Source organism: Thermobia domestica, chromosome 11, assembly GCF_964235325.1.
Source record: "Thermobia domestica chromosome 11, izTheDome1.hap1.1, whole genome shotgun sequence".
NCBI classification, from domain to species: Eukaryota; Metazoa; Arthropoda; class Insecta; order Zygentoma; family Lepismatidae; genus Thermobia; species Thermobia domestica.
In genome coordinates this window covers 166014082-166036984 of record NC_137464.1, presented here as the reverse complement: position 1 = coordinate 166036984, position 22903 = coordinate 166014082, and positions in this window count along the sequence as shown.

Sequence of the window (22903 nt, the reverse complement as noted above, 5' to 3'; positions counted from 1 at the left end):
ACACTTTTTGACTCTCTCTCTCTCTCCCTCTCTCTCTCTCTCTCTATATATATATATATATATATTGAGCCTGATATGGACGTCCCTATAAAACAACGAGTGTGATTGAATTCCTCACTGCTAAGGGAATGCGTTGATTGAAATCCATCGACGTTTGGTAAAGCTTTATTGAGACGATACAATAGACGTGAGCAATGTGAGGCGATGGGTACGACATTTTCAAGGTGGTGAAAATGGTGTTCATGACAAACCACGCCCTGGTCGACCCTGCACAGCTATCATCTCTCGTAATGAAGAGCGTCTTGAGCAACTCATCAGTGCCGATCACCGGATAACAACCAGAGAATTATGTACAAAGCTGAATGTTGGTTGTAGTGTCTTGTTTGTCAAAACTGTAAGGAAGTGGTTAGCATCAGCTGGTTCCGATTTTTACAAGCGCGGCATGCAGGCTCTGATTTATCGTTGGCAAAAGTGCATAACAAATGGTGGGAACCATGTGGAAAAATGACAGTCTGTAGCTGAAATATCGTTCTGTTTAGCTGTGCCGTTGTTATTTGTGTGTCTCCATTAGTTTGCATGATAAAATAGGAGGCATTATTTCCGGAACGACCGTTGTGTATATATGTCGTCTATGTAACACTTTTTGACTCTCTCTCTCTCTCCCTCTCTCTCTCTCTCTCTCTCTCTATATATATATATATATATATATATATATATATATATATATATATATATATATATATATATATATATATATATATATATATATATATATATATATATATATATATATCGAAAGAAAGATAGATAGATAGACAAAAAGTACACACGAGTCTTTTGCACACAATGGCGTTAGTGTTCCATAATAATTCGCAGCAGGCCAGGACTACCGTCATTCGTCAGCCAACAGTTGAAGATAATGTAAGAAATTAAGCTGTTTGCACATTTACTTAGATATAAGATATTGCACCGTGGAAATCAGTGAAATTTCTGCAAAGTTCTGCTACATGTTACTAATTTATTTCGATAAAGGGGAAAATGCTGCACAGGCATGTGAAGAAATTTGTGCTGTTATGAGGTCAAGAGTAACAGCCAATAGGTTGGTTCAGTCGCTTTCTTTTCTGAAAATTTTAATGTCATCGATGCTCCTTGGAGTGAACAATTAAACTGGCAAAGGTCAAAGAAAACGAGCTTGTAAGGTGTCACAACATTTCCAATGACCTAAATATCCATCACCAAAAGGTGTTAAATCATTGGCAGAAAACTGGCTGCAAAAGGAAATTCGACGTTTGAGTGTAATATGATCTAACTCGAAAACATATAATAGATGGATTTTTTTAAAATCCCGGAATCTCTACTGATACGTAACGAGATTCTACTGAAACGTAACGAATTCGAGCTTTTCCTGAAACAGTAGATCACGAGTTGTGTACGACAGCAATATGTAAGAAAGATCACGATTGAAGTGAGAAGAAGCACCACAATGTGTGGCAAAGCTACAATCACACCGAGGAAGGTTGTCATTTGCGTTTGTTGCAATTACTATTGTATCATGCATAACCAACTGCTGCCATCGGACAGAACTGTAGACTCTTACTGTTGAGAATTAGGGTTGATACACATAGCATTTCAAATGAAACGGCCGAAACTTGTCAACAAGAAGAGTGTCGCATACCGTACTGACAATGTCTGACCTCATACAAATTTAACGAACCTTTGGAAATTAATGGATGGGAGGTTTTAATGTAATCACTATTTAGCTCCGACCTGGCTCCGTCAGACTATTATTTAATTTGATCACATCAGAACTCCCTGCATTGTGTTAGCTCCAAGTCAGCTGTTAACCCACGTGTCACAATTATTTGACTTAAGCTACAGAAATTCTAAAATGACGAGATTACAGTGTTGAAGAAAAATGAGAGAATATCATAGAACGAAATGGTACATACACCGTGTATATGGCTTCCAATGTTATGTCGAAATCCAGTAGCGTAACTACGTTTTATGCCCCCCCCGCAAGAACATACCCAGGGCACCCCGGCTTAACATCTTTTGGTGGAATGATGGATAACACAATAAGCAATCATACTTCCCAGTATCTGTGAATAATGAGTTAAATCCATCTAACTACTAGACCTAAATATTCATAAATGGAAACTACTTTGTTATACATATAATTTATTCAATAAGGTTCTCAATGGAAGATGGACTTAACTCTTTGCAGTCAGTGACGTCAGTCTTCATGAAGAGTAGCAGAAATTAATTGAATGATTTCCTTCTTGCTTTCCTGTCCGCAGAATTCTTTACTAATTCCCATACATTCATTTTTTCAGCTTCGTCCGCATTTGTTGAGAGCAGTGCTAGATTACTTAATCTATTTTCGCCCATTGTGCTTTTCACAGTTTTCTATTAATTTCTATTTTGATTGATTGATTGAGTTTAACGTCCCTTTCAGCAGCGATAATTTCGATTTCGAGATCAACCTCTCCGCAAAACTGACAGAGCCAGAAGCGTCAAAAACAACAAATACTCGGTAGTAAGTTCCGAAAAAGCTAGGTGTCAATGACTTATATTCAAAATTAAGATCCTTCTTAGATGAAAAACAGAATTCTGAACACTTATTTCAGATTTCAGCAGTTACCCAAAGCAAATTATTTCCATTGAAAACTAAGAATGTATTATAAATGTAATTTGTTTGAAATATTTGTGCCCTTCTTACAATTTCATCATTAATGAGATTAATCATATTGGCAGGAAAGAAAAAGGAAAATTTTGGATACTGTATCACGCAAAGGCGTAAAACGACGATGTAACTGTGAATTTAGTATGTGAAATTGTTTCATATAGATATTAATTCTAAAGTTTGATTCACTGTCACTGAGACGAATATCTTCACACAACTCATCAAAATAACGTTTGGGTTGACCTTTTTGAATCGTTTGCATCTAAATGATGTCTGAACATTCCACTTTTCACACAGTTTAATTGCTTCTTCCTTCAGATTACTCTGGTCATTCCTTTACTCTTATAATTTGCTTACACACTTTTCAAGAGCCGACACTCCTATTTCAAGATCACAAAATTTTCCCTGAAGTAATATCGATATTATATTTACTTCCGATAATACTGCGGACACTATCACTGTAAGAAATACAAACTGAAAATCATCTATTGATTCTATCAAGCAGTTACAGTAGCTTCACTTCTTTCATTTGCAATTTTACTGGTTAGTGGCTACGATGAAGGGCCCCCTCGGAATTGTCGGGCCTCCCTGCACTGCGGGGTTTCGCGCCATAGTAGTTCCTCCGCTGTTGAAATCACAATAAATGTATTCTCAATTTTGCCTTCGAAAAGCCAGTACATTTTAGACAGCATGATAATTAACTTGATACAGTTATGGGGACGTCATGTTTTTTTTTTTTTTTTTAATTGAATATGTTCTAGGTAGTGGGAATATTTTCTACTTCTACTGAGCAATGTATGGCCAGCAGATTGCTTATGCAATTATTATCAACCACGTTAATAAGATTCGACCATCTAATGAATCTCTTTATTATGAACAACAGCCATCCTTCTGAAAAGTTTTCTAAAACTCCCTGTCATTTGAGATCTTCCCATTCTCTGTAGGATTTTTACCTTTGAGTTAAACAGCAATGCACCGCTAGTATTTTTTTTTTTAACAAAGTCAAGGAATTTAAAAGTAAGCAAAATAATAATTTCTACATAAAATACATTTTGTTTCTTGTTTTTACCTTCGCCAACATTACATCATGATGCTTTAGAAAACTAAAACTGAAATGCTTAGTTTTACCGATTCTATCTTGTTGCTGAATTATTTCGTTTGTCGGTGTAGTTGTTGAACGTAGACTTCCATATTGAGTATTTATTTGTGCTTGAGGATTTCGAAATGAATTGGTATGCATAGTAACGGTATACACACAACATGGAATTTCGAGAATGAAGAGTTGGTTTTGTTCACGGAGTTCCTTGTTCGCCAGGGCTGAATCATATTTTCCATATCTTCATATCTTCGTAAAGATCCCAATTGTCCATCGCAAGTAGCAGTGGTTTTTAAGAAAAACCTGTTTTTGATCACTCGTTGAAAGATGTCAAGCGAGTAAACCAGCTGCGATTGAAGAACTTTGATTTTTGTGTTCGTTCAAGAGGATTCGAATCCAAGCGTCGAGGTTTTGAAACTTGCCATTTAATGAAGGCGTCCAGACATTTTGATCACAATTAATCATATTCGCCAAATCTATAGTTATTTGATGTGGATTTTAGTGAAAAAGGTGATTAAATCCCTCTTTTGCACTCAATTACTTAATCCTTCTCCGTCCGTCCGTCCCTGTGGTCAAAATTTACATTTTCTGTAACTTGAAATCCAAAAGCAAGTGGAACTTTATCACTGCTCTTTCTTCATATTCAACACAGTTTTCTGACAAGACTTTTTCCTGGCCTAACAACTCGGTTAACTACCAAAACCAAGTGTGTCGAAAATATTTAGTACTCTCCACATGATAATTCAATTTTAATACTCCTAAAATATACCAAATTCAATAAAAAATCAGATATAGTGCATTGTGTTGTAGAGAAAATAATTCTATTTTAAATAGCATAAAGCATTTTAAAAATGTGTTTTATTTCTGATTGCATTTTCAAATAAAAACGCCCATGAAATACTACCTAATCAAAATATTAGTGCGAAACATACTCTTTTATTAAGAAACAACTATGTATAAAACACAGAACATTTATAAAGATTTCAAACAAAATTATACGTTTTAAAGACTGAATAATGTATGGTTGTTAATGGGAGTGGAATCGAAAATATTTTTGCATTTAGGTACTAGCACCTGAATTCGTTGTAAATCTGGAAACATACCCGAAATACATTTTGACATATCGATTCCGTTTGCTGAGCCGAAAACCGTATTGTTTTGAGCTCTAGTACGGGAACCTAATTAAACGTTTCTATTCGGTATGGTTTACGGAATAAAATCAAAATTCATTTTTCTCATCGGTTCTGTTCGCGAAACCGAGAACCTTAATGTTTGGATACCAATATCAAAGACTAAGTAAAAGTTTTAATTCGCTGTGGTTCTGGATTCATAAATGGAATACACTTTAATATATCTGTTTTCTCCCTGAAGTATACCTCCAAGTTACAGATTTTTGGTAACGTCACGTAATATTAAATGAACATGATCAAATTATATTCAGGGAGTATTCGAGGAATTTTCTGTCTCTGCCCTCCGGTCAGGCGGCTAACGCAGTGGCCTTTGGTACATGCGTTTCCAATTTCGATTCGTGATTGGGGAAGAATGAAATTTGAACACATTAGGATAGTTTGGATTCTACCTCAAAATTTACATTCACGTTTCTTGTAAGCTCGGTGCTGCAAACGAACGATGAACTTCAATAAACAACAAGCAATAAACTTCAATTCTTCATCTCTTGATCTTAAGATTTAGTTTCTTCACTCTCTGCTACTACAAGCTGTGGTGGTGGGCACTCAGAGCTATATCCTTTGGAACTCAGGTGGAGTGAAAATGAGTTATATCCAAATGTTATCTGGATGACTATTCCGAATTTATCCGTGGTAGCTCATCATGTCAGTCATAGAGAAACTCAGTAGTATATTGTTGGAGTTACTGTAATTAGAATTCCGTTTGATGAATCAATACACTGTAATCTCATGCGCTACGCTGTTCCATTGCCTAACCTGCTCTTGAATGGAGTGCGATTGATGGTACAACTTTACAACCAGTCGACAAAATAAATGACAGGGTTACCAGCAGTAGCTTTATCCCTAGATATGAACGGTAATCGAATGACTTTTGCGAAAATAATTTAAATGTAGTAGTTAGACCCAAAAATCAAGATGTCTGATTGAAAACGACAACAAATACAGAAAAGTGACTGGTTGGCTATGGCGCACCCTTTTGTTGTTTTCGTTTTCATAAGTATTTGTTTTGAAGAAAAGGCAAACACCGAAGAATATGAGAAAAGCATATTGTTTGTAATGGTATGATCCCAGGTGTTCCTATGTCTAGGAGTGTAGAAAGATAGTCCTATATTTATTAATTGTTATGTTTACGCGCAGAAAATAGGAGATGTGGCATCACTACTGTTGAGACTCATTAGAACAAATCCGTCTTATTGAAGACACCTCGAAAACGTCGGCTTTTTAGTTGAGGTGTACTTTGGTATCCCTTTCAAGCTATATGAGGTTTGAACCTGCAGTTTAATGCGTTATCCAAATAAACATTACATCTTCATTGTTTAACGTGTTTAACATAAGTCGAAGAAAAATATAAATATCTAGCTTCGTGTCCCGCAATTATAGCCTTCAGGCTTAAGGCAAAAGATTTTTATTAATAGTAAGTTGTCATGAAATAATTGGTGACGTTAAACTGTGCGAGAAACTGAAGAACTCGAGAATACCCACGATTTCTCGTGTTTAAGACATTACCCAGCTTAAACCCACATAACCTGGGCTCAAACTAGAAGCAACTCTCAATTTATTTATCAATTTTCGTTTTAACCTACAAGAAGCAATACAAATACGCATTTCTCTAATTGCCTATAACATACTTCATAATTCTCCACATACCAGCTAGTGCTGAGCCTCATTTCAATTCTCGGATGGTTCTTTCTCGTCTCGTTTCGATTTTTGGGAAGTTTCTTTTCGTCTCGTTTCGAAAAATTCTCGCCTCCTTTCTTAAATGCATATACAGTACACTGTTAAGTATCCGACCGAATGTGGTAGAAGAGCAAGTAGGATAACAAAAGAGACGAATAGAAAGAATTTCTATAATTACTCACTTCTTCCTCTATCCATACCACTAAAAGTATACTTTTTATATCAAATTCTGCTCTTATTAATATTTTCGGATCTCTTAGTACAGACCAATACTTTATAAAAAGTGTTTATGTATATTATTATACGTTTCAAAAAGTATAGGGAAATATATTGCAGAAGAAGGTAAGTCCAGGAATGAAAGTATTGTACATTTAAAGATAAATTTTATAATATCTAACTGAATTACAAGAAACATGAAATAATGTAAACCAGGGGCTCTCAACTTTCCCGCTCGCATACTACCGTAGGTCGCATGCACCAGCCAACAGCGGCTCTTGTATCAAAGGTTAAGAGAATATGAACACTTTTCATAATACAAATTTAAAACAAACATACTATTAAGGTTGATAAATAACTACACAAACGAGGAGAGCTTGCCCTAGAAGAGTCGAAATCTATAGTTGAAAACGGTCTTGATAGATGAGTACTTCTCTTTGCCATACGTACTGTTATGAAAGCAGCAAATTTCCAGTAGAACGTTTAAAAAATAATTCTCCTTTAAACAGAGTTTTTATTTCCTATAATCCACTGTTTTTTCCTTCATTTTCCTTTTTACCAGGCTGGATAGCCGAAAATCTATTGTGCTTCACTTGAAATAGTGCAAAAATATTCTTTGTAGATTAATCTACAGTAGTAATAGGACCAAAGCATGTCGTGTCTTAATCAAGCAAAACTCGCGCGGCACAAAAAAAGTAATCATTTTCCTTTTGAACATATAATATATAGATGAGCTGCATGGTATCCCCTGTCTTGTTCCGTTGTGTCATTCGAAAGTAGTATAGGAATTTGGAAACATTTACTTTGACACATACTAGCGACCATAAAATTTGCTGGCTGTAAGCCTTGTTAATATCATTCGAAAGCTTATGGTTAGCACTTCGTAGACATGTATGTCATAGGATGCATACCTGTGCATTCATCTATTTTCATGCCTAAAAGGATAGAAAGCCAAAACACTATTTTCTCAAAATCTAACTATTTAAATGCGATCCCAGAGTAGCACAAAGAAAAGAAAAAATAATAAAATCAAATGTTAAGGCAGTGTGCGTGAATATAGAGTAAAATGAAATTTTCCAAAATTATCTCACTGTGACTTACGCTTGGAGGATAAAAAAAAGTCATTAAAGTCGTTCAATGTTTCGAGATTACGAATTTGATCTGATCCCTGAAGCAGATCTGCCAAAAAACGGCAGGAAAGGTAGCAGAGGAATTGCGCGTTGGCCATTTGGAGAAGTTATGGGTAGAAGCGCTGAAAAGAACAAATTGACCGAGAACCAAAGACATCGACGCTTTGTATCTGCTCTACACTACTGCTACTTTTTCGCTTCGAAACAGATTCATTTGTGAATATAATTAAACAGGCAAGGAAAACGACAAACATACAAGGAATATTGTATACTTTGCATAACACGCGACAAACTCTATATCTGTTTCGATGAAATCATATATGACCAGCAAATCGTCACGTAATGTTGTCAAATTTCAAATATAACGAAGAGGGAATTATGAACAAGTTATTTCTCTGACATTTTCCGCAACTTTTAACTTTCTTGTTTATCTTATTTGTTAGATACACTTTCACCAAATTAATCCGTACTTATATTATATGTTTCAATTCACACAAAATATTTATGTCAATTTTACAATGTCGTTATTCAAATTACTTCTCTCGTCTGCCCATTAAACATTTAACCTAATTTCGTAAGTATTCTTGAACGTGGATTTATAATTCAAGTACGGTTATAACCAATGCTCGAAAAAATTCTCTTATCTAGACGGCAATTTTTAAACTAAACGTTCCAATAATCAAGTCTAATTTGATGCGTTGGTCTATATGGTTTGCCCGTAAATTAAAAGACCCAGACTCATGTTTCATGTTCGCCATGAAGATCTTCCACACGCGAAATTTTGAGCCTGGTTACAACCTTAATACACATACATACTCATGGTTCAGAGGTAATAAAGTACTTGTAATATGATTATAGTCTTATTGTAGAACTGTTTATATCATTCAATAAATCGCTGGTTAGATAGGATATTCAGCAATACTGTGGAGGAGAGAAAACTGTTTACAAAACAAGCAAAAAATACCTAATTTTTATTGGATATTGGATGAGCTTCGAAGTGCAAATTAACTCTTACCAGATATATGTCTAGACTACAGAGCTTTTCTTTGTTTTTTTTTTTAACTGAACATATTGTTTTTTGAGAATCGAAATGAGACGAGAATGTTTTTCTTGCATATACATGTATCTCGGGAAGTACTAACTTGGAGTTTGTAACGGTTTACACTTGCAAACTCTTTTACTAGAAAATTCCAAAATGTCAATAATTTTAATTCACTTCTTATGATCACCCTCGCTCTATAATCACGCATCATGGAACTCAACAGCCTTCCCTAGTAGTCTAGTATGCGTGTGCCTTTTTCGTGTGTGTTCCAAAGTTTGATTCTCAGCGGGAGAGCACGACGTTAACTTCATGATCATTCGCCTTAATTAATCACTTATCTCCTTTAGCCAAAAAGACATAACCGTAGTACGTTAAACTAAAATCTATCGTTCATTTCCTTTTTAATGAAATCCAATGCTAATAAATCCGAATATTTTCCACCTTGACAACCCTTATAAAGCTTCTCTTTCACAAACATTATCTTGTGATTGATAAGTGAGTCTATTCATTTCAATTTGCCTCTTATTGATAAAGATCTAATTTGATTTTAATAACAATTAAATGTTGTTCGAGTACATGTTAGATAGGAATGCCCCTTGCCTTGACTATGGCTCTTACATATTTTATTATAATTATGTTATTAGAAATGAAATGTAATGATTTTTTTTTTAATTTAACGTTTTGTAGCTATACCTTTTAAGCTAATGGAAGCAGGTGATAATTGAAAGGAAACGATGAAATTATTTTCTGTGCTCTCCCTCTGTGAATCGAACCTGGATCATGTATACCAAAGGTGCATGCGCTAGCAACTACATTAAAAGGGAGGACTTTATATACGGTGAACAGATTTAGAAAGTATAAACGCGGGAAACTCTGCAAACTGACTAAATTTGACAGCGAACTTAGATATAATAATTGTTATGTCGTTATTATGCCAGGGAGAAAGAAGGCTCGATTTTTTTTTTTTTTTTTTTTTTTTAATATCGGTTCTGGTGCTGGAAACGAAACTGATTTTCCAAAAAGTTTTAGTTCCAAAACCGAAGTGCTTTGCTAGGAATATGAGTTCTGGTTATGGCCTTGGAACGAATTTTCTCAAAATAAAGAAAATAAAAGTAACAATAGAAATAAAAAATAGTGACTGGATCGTGATGCGGACTATACTTTCTTTACATGTCAAAGTCAAGAATACGTAGAAACATATTTTCTCACAGCCCGTGGCCGCTTCCTCCTGTTTTAAATTAGGCATCCTTTTACATTTATATATATGAAAACCGTCTGGTTCGATCATGTTCACCTACATTAGGATCGCTATATTTGCAACCTTCACAATATACTTATTGGATTTTCAAAATGGTTGCAGACCACATGGAATCAAGCATAGGTTGCAGATAACAGATCAATAACGTGAAAACATATCTAGCCGTTAAGTAAAGGTTGGAACAAATAGCTTTTTCTTGTCACTTCTATTGCACTGTCTATGATTTTCCATGAAATGTGGTACTTAAGAAGAAGATAAAAGTTCACAATGTTTTTCTTTTCCTTCCCTTAAGTGTTAAGAATGGCATGTTTAACCTGTGTTATTAGGTTAAGAACGGCATGCTTTAATTTTTAATAAGTAACCAAATATTTTGTTGATCTTGAAAGTCATATGAAAATGGGAAATTTCTGGAACAGCGTGCACACGGTACACGGTTTCTTCAAAGTATAGAATAAATTATAAGAAAACAGTTGTTTTGATTCACATTCCTTGAAATAGTACAAGTTTAGACCGTTATCGAATAAAAAGAGATTGGGTAATTTTACTAAAATCACATATTGTATTCTATATTAAAGGAAATCAGTCGTCAGTAATAATTTTAAATAATGGCCATATACTTTGACATCTAGTAACTCTACATGTTTGGAATATTTTGAAAAAGAACTGAAACATAGTAAGAGCAGAGGGTGCAATAGTGTGAAATTAGAAGTACAGAAACGTAAAGCAAAATGAAAGCAAGGAAGACGTGAAATGAAGAAGTGGTTAAACGTGGCATGCAATCCATCGATGACTAAGGGCAGAAGGGATGAGGTTGAAGAACGTTTGCATCTGGTATAGTGGTGAGATGTGGAAGAAGTGAAAATATGTTTTACGACTGTGGTTTCAATGCATCAGCCCTTGGAAACTAGGGCTGGGGGAGGCAGTTGGATCTCGTAGGGTGAGACAAAATTTACGAGTGTGACCTGGGTTATCCATTAACAGCGAACACAGGGAGGAATGGAAATGTATTGGCAGAGCTACAAGACGTACAGCGAAGGGAATAACGGGGGGAAAGCAGTAGGGATGTAGAGTAGGTAGGTATGTATGGGCTTGTGATATATGATTGTGCACTATCAATGTGTGAGAGAGAACGTAGTGGGTAGTATGATGGAATTGCATATACGTCTACAGTGAGTTTCTGTACAACTCTCTCTGTGTGTGAGGAGAAGGGTTGTAAAAAATAGTCTGAATTTTGTGAAATGCTTATACCCATCCTGTTTATATATGATGAAATACTGAGATACGTACAAGCACAGTCTTATTAAAAACAAAGAGAACATACTTGTAGTCTCTTTTAATGTAATAGTATATTCTCACTGTTAGACGCAATAACATAAAAAGCAGAAAATATATAGAATTGCCTCTTTTGACTCCTCTCACATAAAATAACACAGGACTTTTCAAAATTAATTGGATCGTCGGAATTTTCTAAACACACTAGGATACTGGATTATCAGTTTACTTTCAAAAGAAATTTCATAAAATAAGATTTGGTTCTCATAATTTTCTTTGAAACACGACATTAAAATGTGATAGTAACTTTGTAAACTCGAAGAATTATTTAGTAATCCATTAATTCGTCGATTCCTGAGGAAGGCCACCTTCTTGATATCCCTTGAGATTAGAAATTAACATTAATGCTGAAATCTGTAAGTTTGAATACAAATCGTAGCAGTCGAAATACTTTTTTACATCAACTGTCATGTTAGTATATTTAACTCACGGATATAAAATATAAAGGGATACACATTATTACATTTTTAAACGCAATAGTTAAATTGTTTTAATTAATTCAAATACCAACTATACGTTATTGTTCTAGCTTCGTAATTTGAAGATCACTAGCTTGAAAACCTTGGCTAAATATGATAATGGAGATTACACTTTGAAGTAGTTTCTTGCAGTTTCCTGGCATTTTCACAACTTTTTGCGGCTTATCCTTGTTTTTTTTATTGTCAATGATTCTAGTATAAATTGAAATCGTAGATTGATCCTGAAAATTTAGCAAATACAATGATGATAAGTAAGGAATTTCTTGTTCATGACTTTTACTCTTCCTATAATCTATATATATAAAAGAGAACGTACAAATCCTTTGTTAGCTCATCACGCTAATACGGCTGAACCAATTTCTTTCATTTTTGGGGGGTTATTAAGATTTGGACCCTAGATGGTTTTTATCATATCATTTTAATTTTCAATTACCAGTGTCTTGAGATAATTGACCATTCAAGTGTCCATAACGTACAAATCCTTTATTAGCTCATCATAGCTAAATCTAACCGTATTTATATGCAACCCACATGACCGTGTCACTCGGCGGGTTAACATAAATGACAGGCGATATAATGTTAACATTTACTCCAATCTTCTATGGTTTTTATCATATCACTTGAAAGCGAAAAAGTAAAAATTATCTAAGTAACAAAGTTTATTGCGTTCCGGGGTGACCCCAGCGAAGCGGGGTGAACGCTGCTAGTTGTTTCATATTGGGACCAAAATTTATTGTAACCGCATACCGCTATTGTGGATGAGACAGGACAGTCAGGGTATATTAAGACACAAGGGTTAGACATTATTTAACAGCCATGCTTATCCATAATACCAGTTGATCGCTTACAGTCATCCCTCAGGTATGTGAGCTTAGCAATCAAATTTTCTACTCTTTACCGTGTGCGGCAAAACGCGCTTTAGGTCTTTTAAGATTGCAATGCCTAGAACATTCGTCTGTTTCACGAAGTGCGTTGTTTTCAATGGCCGCATAGTCTAATTATGTTAAGTCAAATAAGCCTTTCTATTCACGGCGAACCGATCGTTGATAGTGGTGACTGAGCTGTATCTATTTGTGTTGTCAAACGGGCCTTTTAAACCTAGCGGTGGAAATGTAGTTGGAAAACGAGCAGCGGTTTAGAAACTGACATAAAACCAGCGTCAGTTACTTACTACACCTAAAGATTCTGATCATAAAACTGTTGAGTGCAAGCAACTATTGAGCCACTTGTTAACTTCAGACCTAAAACTGATTGCAGGTTGGTAATTGAAGAACGTAGTTTATTGTGAAATTATAACTGTTATGCCAATAACTAAATATTTGAACCATAATTAAGTAAGTGGATTCTATTAAGAATTCAACCTATAGCAAGTTGTTTTCGCAAAATGTATTAACCCTCCGTGGTCACTCTGGGGTCTGACAGACCCCAGATAAATTAATTTTTGATCTGATGTTTTTTTTTTTTGAAAACTTTTCCATCCATGTAAATTCGATTGGTAACACTGCCTGTTGTTATGGCTGGTAAACTGCGTAAATTGCGAGCTGTGTGCCATACAAGATTGTTATGAAGTGTGTTTGGAGTCCAACAGACCCCAGTGTGACCAGCACGTAAGCGTTTGTTTCTTTTGTTCGCTTTCTAATTCCATCTATTTTTCTTTATTTCTGATATTTCTATTCATGAAATATGGCTCAGAGTAAGTTAAAAAAAGATGAAATACTTGACCTTTTGCTTGCCAATAATGATGGTGACAGTGGTATAGAAGATTTTAGAATTTTCTTAAAGTACAATTACCAAAGTGTTAACCTTTTCAGGACCAGCGGCTCAAGTGCTGAGCCAGTGGTTTAAACCTCCGTAGTTCGGCTCATAATTGACGTAGAGAGATGATTTAGGTGTCTCTCTCTTCAGGAGAGATAAAACGTTCCAATGGTGTGCATTTCATCCACATCAAGGGTCTCGCAGCGGAAAGGTAGGGGAGGGAAATGGGATGTTTTAGTTTCCCTCTCCCTCAGTATTTAGGGGAGAATCTCTCTCCCCAAAGGAGTTACAAGCATAAAAAGTGGCATCAACAAAGATAAATGAACATACTAACTAGTGATACCCTGTGTATTGCCATTCGGCTTGAAAGAGATGAATCAGAGGGATATTGAATTTACCCTTTTTCAGTGTTTATTCTTTTACACCTGAAAATTGTGGGACGCTGCCAACAAGTTATTTGCCGTACGCGAGAAAAATAATGTGACATGTACGCTAGATATTTGGAACAATCATATAAAAAATGAAAGACGAAGATACAATAGCAAGGAAGAAAAAATTTCGGAACCCTGACGTTGGCAGCCCTAGTGACGTCCCTAATTGGCACAGAGATATGACCTATACCTCGTTGAAAAGCTTATAGGACACAGATTCTAACGAGGTAATTTTTGTGCCTTCCGTGCTCAATCAGTAAAAGAAGAAGAAAGTAAAATGTTATGAAAAATACACTTTTCGAAGTTAGTGGGGCTCTGGCAACACTGTTATTTGTCGCACGCACGGCGGCACAAGAGTTACCTCGTTGAAATCTCTGTTCCATGAACTTTCCAAGCAGGTATGGTTTATATCTCTGTGACAATTAGCGACGTACCTAGGGCAGCCAACGTCAGGGTAGATCAAAATATTTCATAAATATATACAGGATGATTCTCTTAGAAAACACGTTCCGAATTTTTTCTCACTTGGTATTGAATTTTCGCCCTTCATTTTTATACGTGATTGTACCCAATGTCTGGCGTACATGTGTTTTTTTTCCCTCCGTACGACAAGTAACAGTGTTGCCAGCCTTTCACAAATTTCCAAAAACAAATAATTTCTCGTTTTTAAAAATATTCTTCTTCTTCTTCTTCTAAAGGTTTGGCACGGGTGGAACAAATGTTAGCTGATTAAAGTCTGTGTTACATAAGCTTTACAACGAGGTATAGTTCATATCTCTGTGACAATTGAAGGGGTACTAGGGCCGCCAACGTAAAGGTCTATGATTTTTTTAAAATCCCTGTCGGTCCTGAAAAGGTTAATTTTACCGTTCTTCGCAAGATAGTGTACGGGAGTATTATGTTTCATATTTTGTATAACACATGTTTATTATGTTGGTATATAATATGCATATATTTTATTACAAATGATCCCTAAAGTATTGAGATTTTTAGCTTTTTTGATAAAATGAAAAAAACGTATTTTTCCTTCTGACTGTTAATGGAAACTGCAATAAAAGTAATCAAATCGCTTATAAGTGCAAATTTATTGGTTATGGTAAATAGAACGTATCACAGAACAGCAAAAACAAAAAATATTGCAAAAAATATATTTCAAAAATTAAATAAGATGAAAAAGGTAGTGGGGTTCTGTGGACCCCTGTGTGACCTCCGTGTCACACAAAAAATAAGTGTGAACACGGATGGTTAATCTCTGAATTACAAATACTTCTGTGGAGTCATCTGATACGCTAATCTACTCTTATAGTAGCTTCAAAGTAAATATAGGGTATTCCAAAATGATCTCTCGAACTTTGATCGCGTATAAGTCAAAAATTGGGACAGATAGATAGGTCAAGTTTGCGACATAATATTAAAACACGCCTAAAGTTTTGTTCTTTGCCAACGTCTCCAATAAATCTCTCTTCTTTAATTTCTTTCGTTTTTGTTCTCATTCTTGGAGGTGAGACATTGACGAAAGAAATTGATTACCTCCAAGACGAAGGCACAGTGTGTGGAATGTTGGATATAGATCAAGTCTACCATTCAGGTTCAGCGGAACTTCCGAATGCGTTACAGACCCACACCCGCATCACGTTTGTGACTTTCCCGTAAAAATTGTGCTTAGTATGTAAATCTGTTAAGAATGTGATTTAACCGTTAATTTAGTCCCCAACGTGGTTTGGATTTCTCTCCTTGCTCCGATTAAAAACATATGATCCAAGATCTTTATATATATATATATATAACGTTTGAGGCTTCATAATCATTTGTACTACCTTGATTTGTATTCAATTGAAAACGAGAGAATAATCTTCCTTTCCTTATGATAACTTTTAGCAAATATTATTCGATTTTACAACAATATGATCTATGTGCTTATTGAGGTTTTCGTATAATTCACACTACTCCAGTTGTAGTCAATCAAATATCAATGACTCACGTAGAGGATCGTTCGTTTCAAGTGTACACAACATCAGCAGCTAGTATCAGAATTTACATCAAGTCATACAGTAGCGCGTCAAGCCAAGTTTCCTGGCTTGAGCACACCGTTTGCGTATTTATGAGAAGAAGCTCAAGCCTTCTTCGAATATTCACAATTTTGCTTGTCATGAAGACAGTGAAATGAAAACTGACTGAGCCACTAAACTGCATTATGTTATAGCAAATTTAAAATTTCAATATTAAATCTGAACCAGCTTACGAAATAGAGGGTCGCGAATACTTAACTACATAGAATCGTTTCACTCCTGAAAATTTAATTTGAAAATTAGAAAATTTGCAGTTTTTGTGCGGCAAAAAAGTTCTGTATAGTAGCGCCTCAAGCAGATTTTGGCTGTTAGTTGTTCTGAGTATCCATGTTGCAAATTTCATGTTCCGATTTTCGAATTTCAATAGATCTTGGTTACGTTTCGGATCTCTATTCTTTTTCGGGTCTAAAAAGTGATTAATGTACTAAAAAATTGACTATATTTTTCGCATTCATGTCGTGGGTGGGGTTTTGATATTCATGTAATTTTTACTATCCCTAGAAAGTATTATGACTCTTACAATAACACTTATTTTCATATTGATCTGAATCAATGCGTGATCATCACTTGTAACTATTACATGCATAAAATAGATAAATAGGTTAAATGAAATGTTGAACATACAATATATTAGTACAATACTTATTATTATTTGTCTAATAAGTAAAACTAAAAGAGAAAAGTGAAAACCAATATCATATTCGATCTACAGGGTGTCTCAGAAGTCCCTTACCACCCCTATTAAAATCCAAATGGATGTACTTTCAGCAAATTTGATGTGGTAGGTGAACTTGAGGGTTAGGGGGACACTTTTTGGCGTAGGATACGCGGACGGCCGCCATCTTGGTGCCGCCATCTTGAATTTAACTTTTTTATTACAAACGCTACGTGGGTCATGTGATACATGACTATAGGCTAGAATTTCACCAGAAAACCGATCTGAAGTCAAAATGCATTTATCTTTATGTGGTAAATAGTTATCCACAATTGAAGTTGTGAATTTGACTGCGTTTCTTTTGTCTTGCAGGTTGTTAATCATGCCGTTAACTAGGGACGAACGCATTCAGATCATCAAAATATGGGGCGGGAGGAGTGCCCGCGCTGTGGCTGCCGATTTCAATGCGCGTCATCCACAACGAACACCTGTATCGCATGTTGCAGTGGCACGGTTATTGACCAAATTCGAAGAATCGGGAACAGTTGTTAATAGACCCCGTAGTGGACGGCCAAGGACAGACACGGACGAAGAAACAGCTACTGCTGTGCTGGCCTCCTTCTCGAAGTCGCCGCAGCGAAGCACACGTCGTTTAGCAATGCAGTGTGCCGTGAGTCACAGTTCAGTGCACAGAGTGCTCCAAAGGTATAAGTGGCATCCATATAAGATGCAATTGCAGCAACATTTGTCGGAGGACGATCCCGATCGTCGCGTTCAGTTTTGCGAGTGGGCTATTGAGCAATTGAGGGTAAATCTGCAGTTCGCTATGCAGATACTTTTTTCGAATGAAGCCCATTTCTACGTAAATGGTGAGGTCAATAGGCAAAACATGCGCTATTGGTCTCGTGACAACCCCGCTTGGACAGATCCCTCGAAAATGACCGGTGCAGGGAAAACTATGGTATGAGCAGGCATATGGGGAACAAAGATCGTCGGTCCGTTTTTCATTCCAGGAACGTTAAAAGCAGACCGATACCTTGCGTTGTTGCAGGAAAACATAATGCCGGCTCTGATGTCCGAGGATGGTACCTTCCCCAGGTTCTTCCAACAAGATGGTGCACCTCCCCATTATGGCATCCAGGTGCGTCAGTTCCTGGATGAACAATTCCCTGGGACGTGGATTGGCCGACGTGGACCAGTGGAATGGCCTGCCCGATCACCCGACTTAACCCCCCTTGAATTCTACATGTGGGGACATGTGAAGGCTATGGTGTATGCTGTGAAAGTTCGTAATGTTCGCCATCTGGAACAACGTATCATGGCGGCCTGTGAACAAATATCCTCAGAAACCTTAATACGTGTTCATAGCAATTGGGAGAAGCGTCTGAACACGTGCATTGCCCAGCACGGACAAGTTGAGCACATTATGTAATACGAAAGTCACGCCTGCAATTGTGGATAACTGTTTACCGCATAAAGATAAATGCATTTTGACTTCAGATTCGGTTTTCTGGTGAAATTCTAGCCTATGATCATGTATCACATGACCCACCTAGCGTTTGTAACAAAAAGTTAAATTCAAAATGGCGGCACCAAGATGTCGGCCGTCCGCGTACCCTACGCCAAAAAGTGTCCCCCTAACCCTCAAGTTCACCTACCATATCAAATTCGCTGAAAGTACATCCATTTGGATTTTAATAGGGGTGGTAAAGGACTTTGGAAACACCCTGTATATCCGAAAGTTGTATTAGTAATATGTAGAATGTTGTTACTTAAAATTGTTTAAGCATTTAATATGTTGGTCATTTGAGGAGTTTATAGTGTGATTGGTAAATATTTCAATTTTAAAGAGTTTTGTGCAATTTTTTCTTCGTTGCGTATTGCGTTCATACCAGTTTATAGCCATCTAGAAAAGTAGTTTGTGCCGTTGGTTACATCCACGGTAACATTAGGTCGGCAAGAATGAAATGTTGGTTCTAGGCGAATTACTGCTAAAGGTCATGTAAATAAAACTACAATAGTTTGTTAATCAAAATAGTCAACGTCTGGAATCTCACAGATTGGCCCGTGCTCAAGCAAGCTATGGGAGGAAACCTGAACCGCACGTTGCACCACCCTATAACTACCCTAGATGTTTTCTTCCAGGAAATGAACTAGATGTCGGAAGATGTGGTGGTTAGTAGTAGTGATATAGGCGAAATATGGTAGATTGTGGACGAATTTCATACTCCAACTTATAAGGAATTTTCAGCGTCGTTTGTGCGACACAATTGTGGATGTATGCAATATGATTGCTGACCATTCCTGGACGCTTTCGGGCAAATGCATTTGCATTTTATACAGTTCTGTATTGAATTGATTAGCATTTATGGTTTCATTCGTCTGAGAAAGACAAGATGAATAAATTTCACCATAGAAGACCATACAAATAATAACATCTTCTGTGGATGGAGATGTCATTCAGGAATCTGTCCAGGACGTTGGTCAGCAATCAGGGCACTGTTCGTCCTGGACAGGTCACTATCGTCATATCCGTTTACAGTTGTGAAAGTATATATATTTTTCATCTTAAGTGACAATCCAATGCAGGAAACGTTTCCGGTCGTTCACGACAGTCAGAGAGCTTCACACATCCGGACAGTGATTTTACTTGTTCTTGTTCGGTCAAGCCATTTTGTACCATGAATCCATCATTTCCAACTTCTGACTGCAAGAATCTGCCAAACGACAGTAGAATACTGTGTGCTTCACTAGTCTGCAATTGCACGAACACTCCGAGGATCTGCTATCACGATGTTCCTGAGGAGCACATTGCAAACAAAATGTTCGTCGATGGCTGGAACGAAGTTTGACAAACCAAAGACGTTGCAATTCATCTTCCAAATCCACTGTTAGTGTTTTATTCGGCTCAGTGCGCAGAATGCCCTTGTTTGAATTTATAAAGACGAATCATTCGCAATTATGTATTCTGCATGGTGTTTCTTCATACAATCCTGTTCAACAACGCACTGTATTCTAACTGTTTGGGTTTCCCAACCTGTGTACTAAGCATCTACTGAGTTTGGGACGTTAGATGCATGACATTGCTCAGTCTTGTGTTATGTTACTAAGTTAAGTTCTGCACCATGACATATTTCAGTCTTTTCTAAGCATTATACACATGAAATTGTACTAATTGTTCATTTCATTTCTCAACAATGTTAGTGTTACTCAACAGAAGACATATGGTTAACAATTTATTTCGCCCGTGAATGAATATCTTTTTACATTCAATCAATTTACGTTTTGTTAGTGTTAGTATAAATTCCTCATATTATTTATGGTATTCATAGTAAGAAAAAACGCATTTACTTACCTCTTAAATGTATCTCCTTTTTATTCGACTCATTTCCTAGTTATTTCACAACTTTCGTAGTTTAGACAACTCAAGTAAAAAATAAGCGATTCGGACAAACACTTAATTGCAAACAGTATTAATCTTACTGTATTAGATGCTAACGCAAAATAAGGATGAATATTTATATTAGTCCTTACCATTAAGTAATAATTTAAATATTAAAAATTTATTTCACAAATACCCTTTACAAAATCGCCTAAGCCCTTTACAAACATAATAGACACTTCTTCCTTTATTTTCCTATCGGTGTTCATTCTTCATTAGTTTCAACTGAAACAATTGTCTTGTGCATTTCATGCATTTGATTCTCTTTGGACATTGCACATCCAGCATTTACTAAACGAGTTTTCGAACAATTTAACTTTCGCGTCTGCCTTGTTGTGATAAGCTTTGAACCGCTTCATTGACATTCCTGGTTATGTTTACATTCTGCTCTTGTATCCTGTGTTGTTTAGAGATGCACTTTTCACTACTTGTGTTTTCATTCTGTTTATACTAAATATTAATTAATACAATTATATATTTTGTTGTGTTACTTATTTAATTTCTGATTTAAATGATCCACATTTTCACTTGTATGTTTAATACCATAATTTATGATACCTGTCATAGCTTAAAATTTCCTTATTTTAATTTAGATCAGGTCAGAGTTGTCTCTAATTATTCAATCTGCTGACTTTTACCACCGTAAAAGTAAAAGGACATTGTGCTGTCGTTAGTTTTGCGTATACATATTTTACATTTCCACTTTGGTATACATTTATTTCTGAGTACGTGTCGTAATCAATGAGTTAAACGTTTGCGCAAGTTTTCATATAGAGCAATTTCATAAATAAATTTGATGCTAGTATTATTTACTTGTCGAAAGAAACATCTTGTCGTACAATCCATATGCATATTTGGAGTAAGTGTAATAATAATAATAATAATAATATGTTGCCATGAACATATAACCAGATTTCCTCGAGATAAGGTATAGTGTAAATAGCAGTTTCAATACATTTATTAAAAAAATAATCAGTACCTAACAGATCTTTTAGAACCAAAAAGGATAAGGAAGTGAGAATTAGTTCAAATGTGCGCACGAATTTAAGTAGTATTAATATCTTCTGTTTTCTAATTAATTTACAATAATAAACAGTGGCTCTCTGATGTCGCTACCCGAATCGTCAGTATGTGTAAATTACGTTAATTACTACCTAGGTTAATATCATTAAGTGCACAAGCATTTATCCTCCATCGGGAGTTCGAACTCAGAGTACTGTAATTAGGGAATTGAAACATGATGACACAGAACATTTAGTTCTGAACATGTCAAAACGTAACGTCAATTGTACGTTGGTTATACTGTTCTCTCTTATTCTTTTTTAAACTATCTTATTTGTTGTTTTGTTGACCTGTTTGTTGAAGTACGAAGAAGTCAAATAGCTTTGTGTTAAAGAATTGTAATTTAAATTCCTGTGTATTGAAATTAATGTTACCTAGTTATTTTGCTCAAATCTATTTCTCAATTTACCTCCATATTTCCAGTTTCATTCGTTTTCATCAGAGCCAACAAAAAATGGTTTGGTCATTACACAGAATCACTACACAGAAGGCTGATTGGGCTATATTCGACCGATTTTCAAAATGTAATTACCCCAACAAAAACCGGTGGTGTACCGAACCACCAACACTATATGTTATATGTCGATGCCATAATTTCTACTTCAAGAACTATGTTAGAGCACAGTCACAAGTATTGTATCCCATTCAAATCTATAAGTTTTCAGAAGATCAGTGAAAGTGCACTGATTTAGCAATCTAAGTACGTATGAATGTATAGGGCTGGCGTCAGGGCTTTGAAAAGGAAAGATAATAAGATCACCATTGTTGATATCACATGATGATACAACGGGAAGGATGATCTAGTGGTATGGCTGACCTCTTGTTCATGGAAATACTCAACTGTCTTGTTGGCGTTGATATAAGCGAGGGATGACTTTTAGGAACATTAGGGGCCACAATACATTCCTAAAGAAGGCAACATTTATTTTCAAGTTCTTCATTACCTTTGTACCTTCAATTCATCTTGCTCAATCCCCTCAAACTGCGCTTTTCGTGGCAGACTTAGTCACTCTTTCATTTACAGAAATATTTGGTACGTTTCCAACTAGCTATAAATACGAAATTTCGTTCTTTTATAGGGGCAACGTGTACACCTCAAGGAAAATCATACATTTCGTGTACCACTCTAAGGTGGTTAAACAGTGCCATCAACTCCCAGACTACCCTTTATATATACCAAAATGATCAGTTTCAACAAGACATAACTACTGACTGTGACTTATAATGTTAGTAACGCCAAGTTACATACAGTTACTAGCAGAAACGTCTTAAGGGCAGAAAAGATCGCTCGAGGATGCCACAAAATAGAGAACACAAATATATAGTTTTTTTTAAATTACGAAAAGCATATTTCTAAATCCCAAGAAAACATGTCTGCGGTGTTTGTTC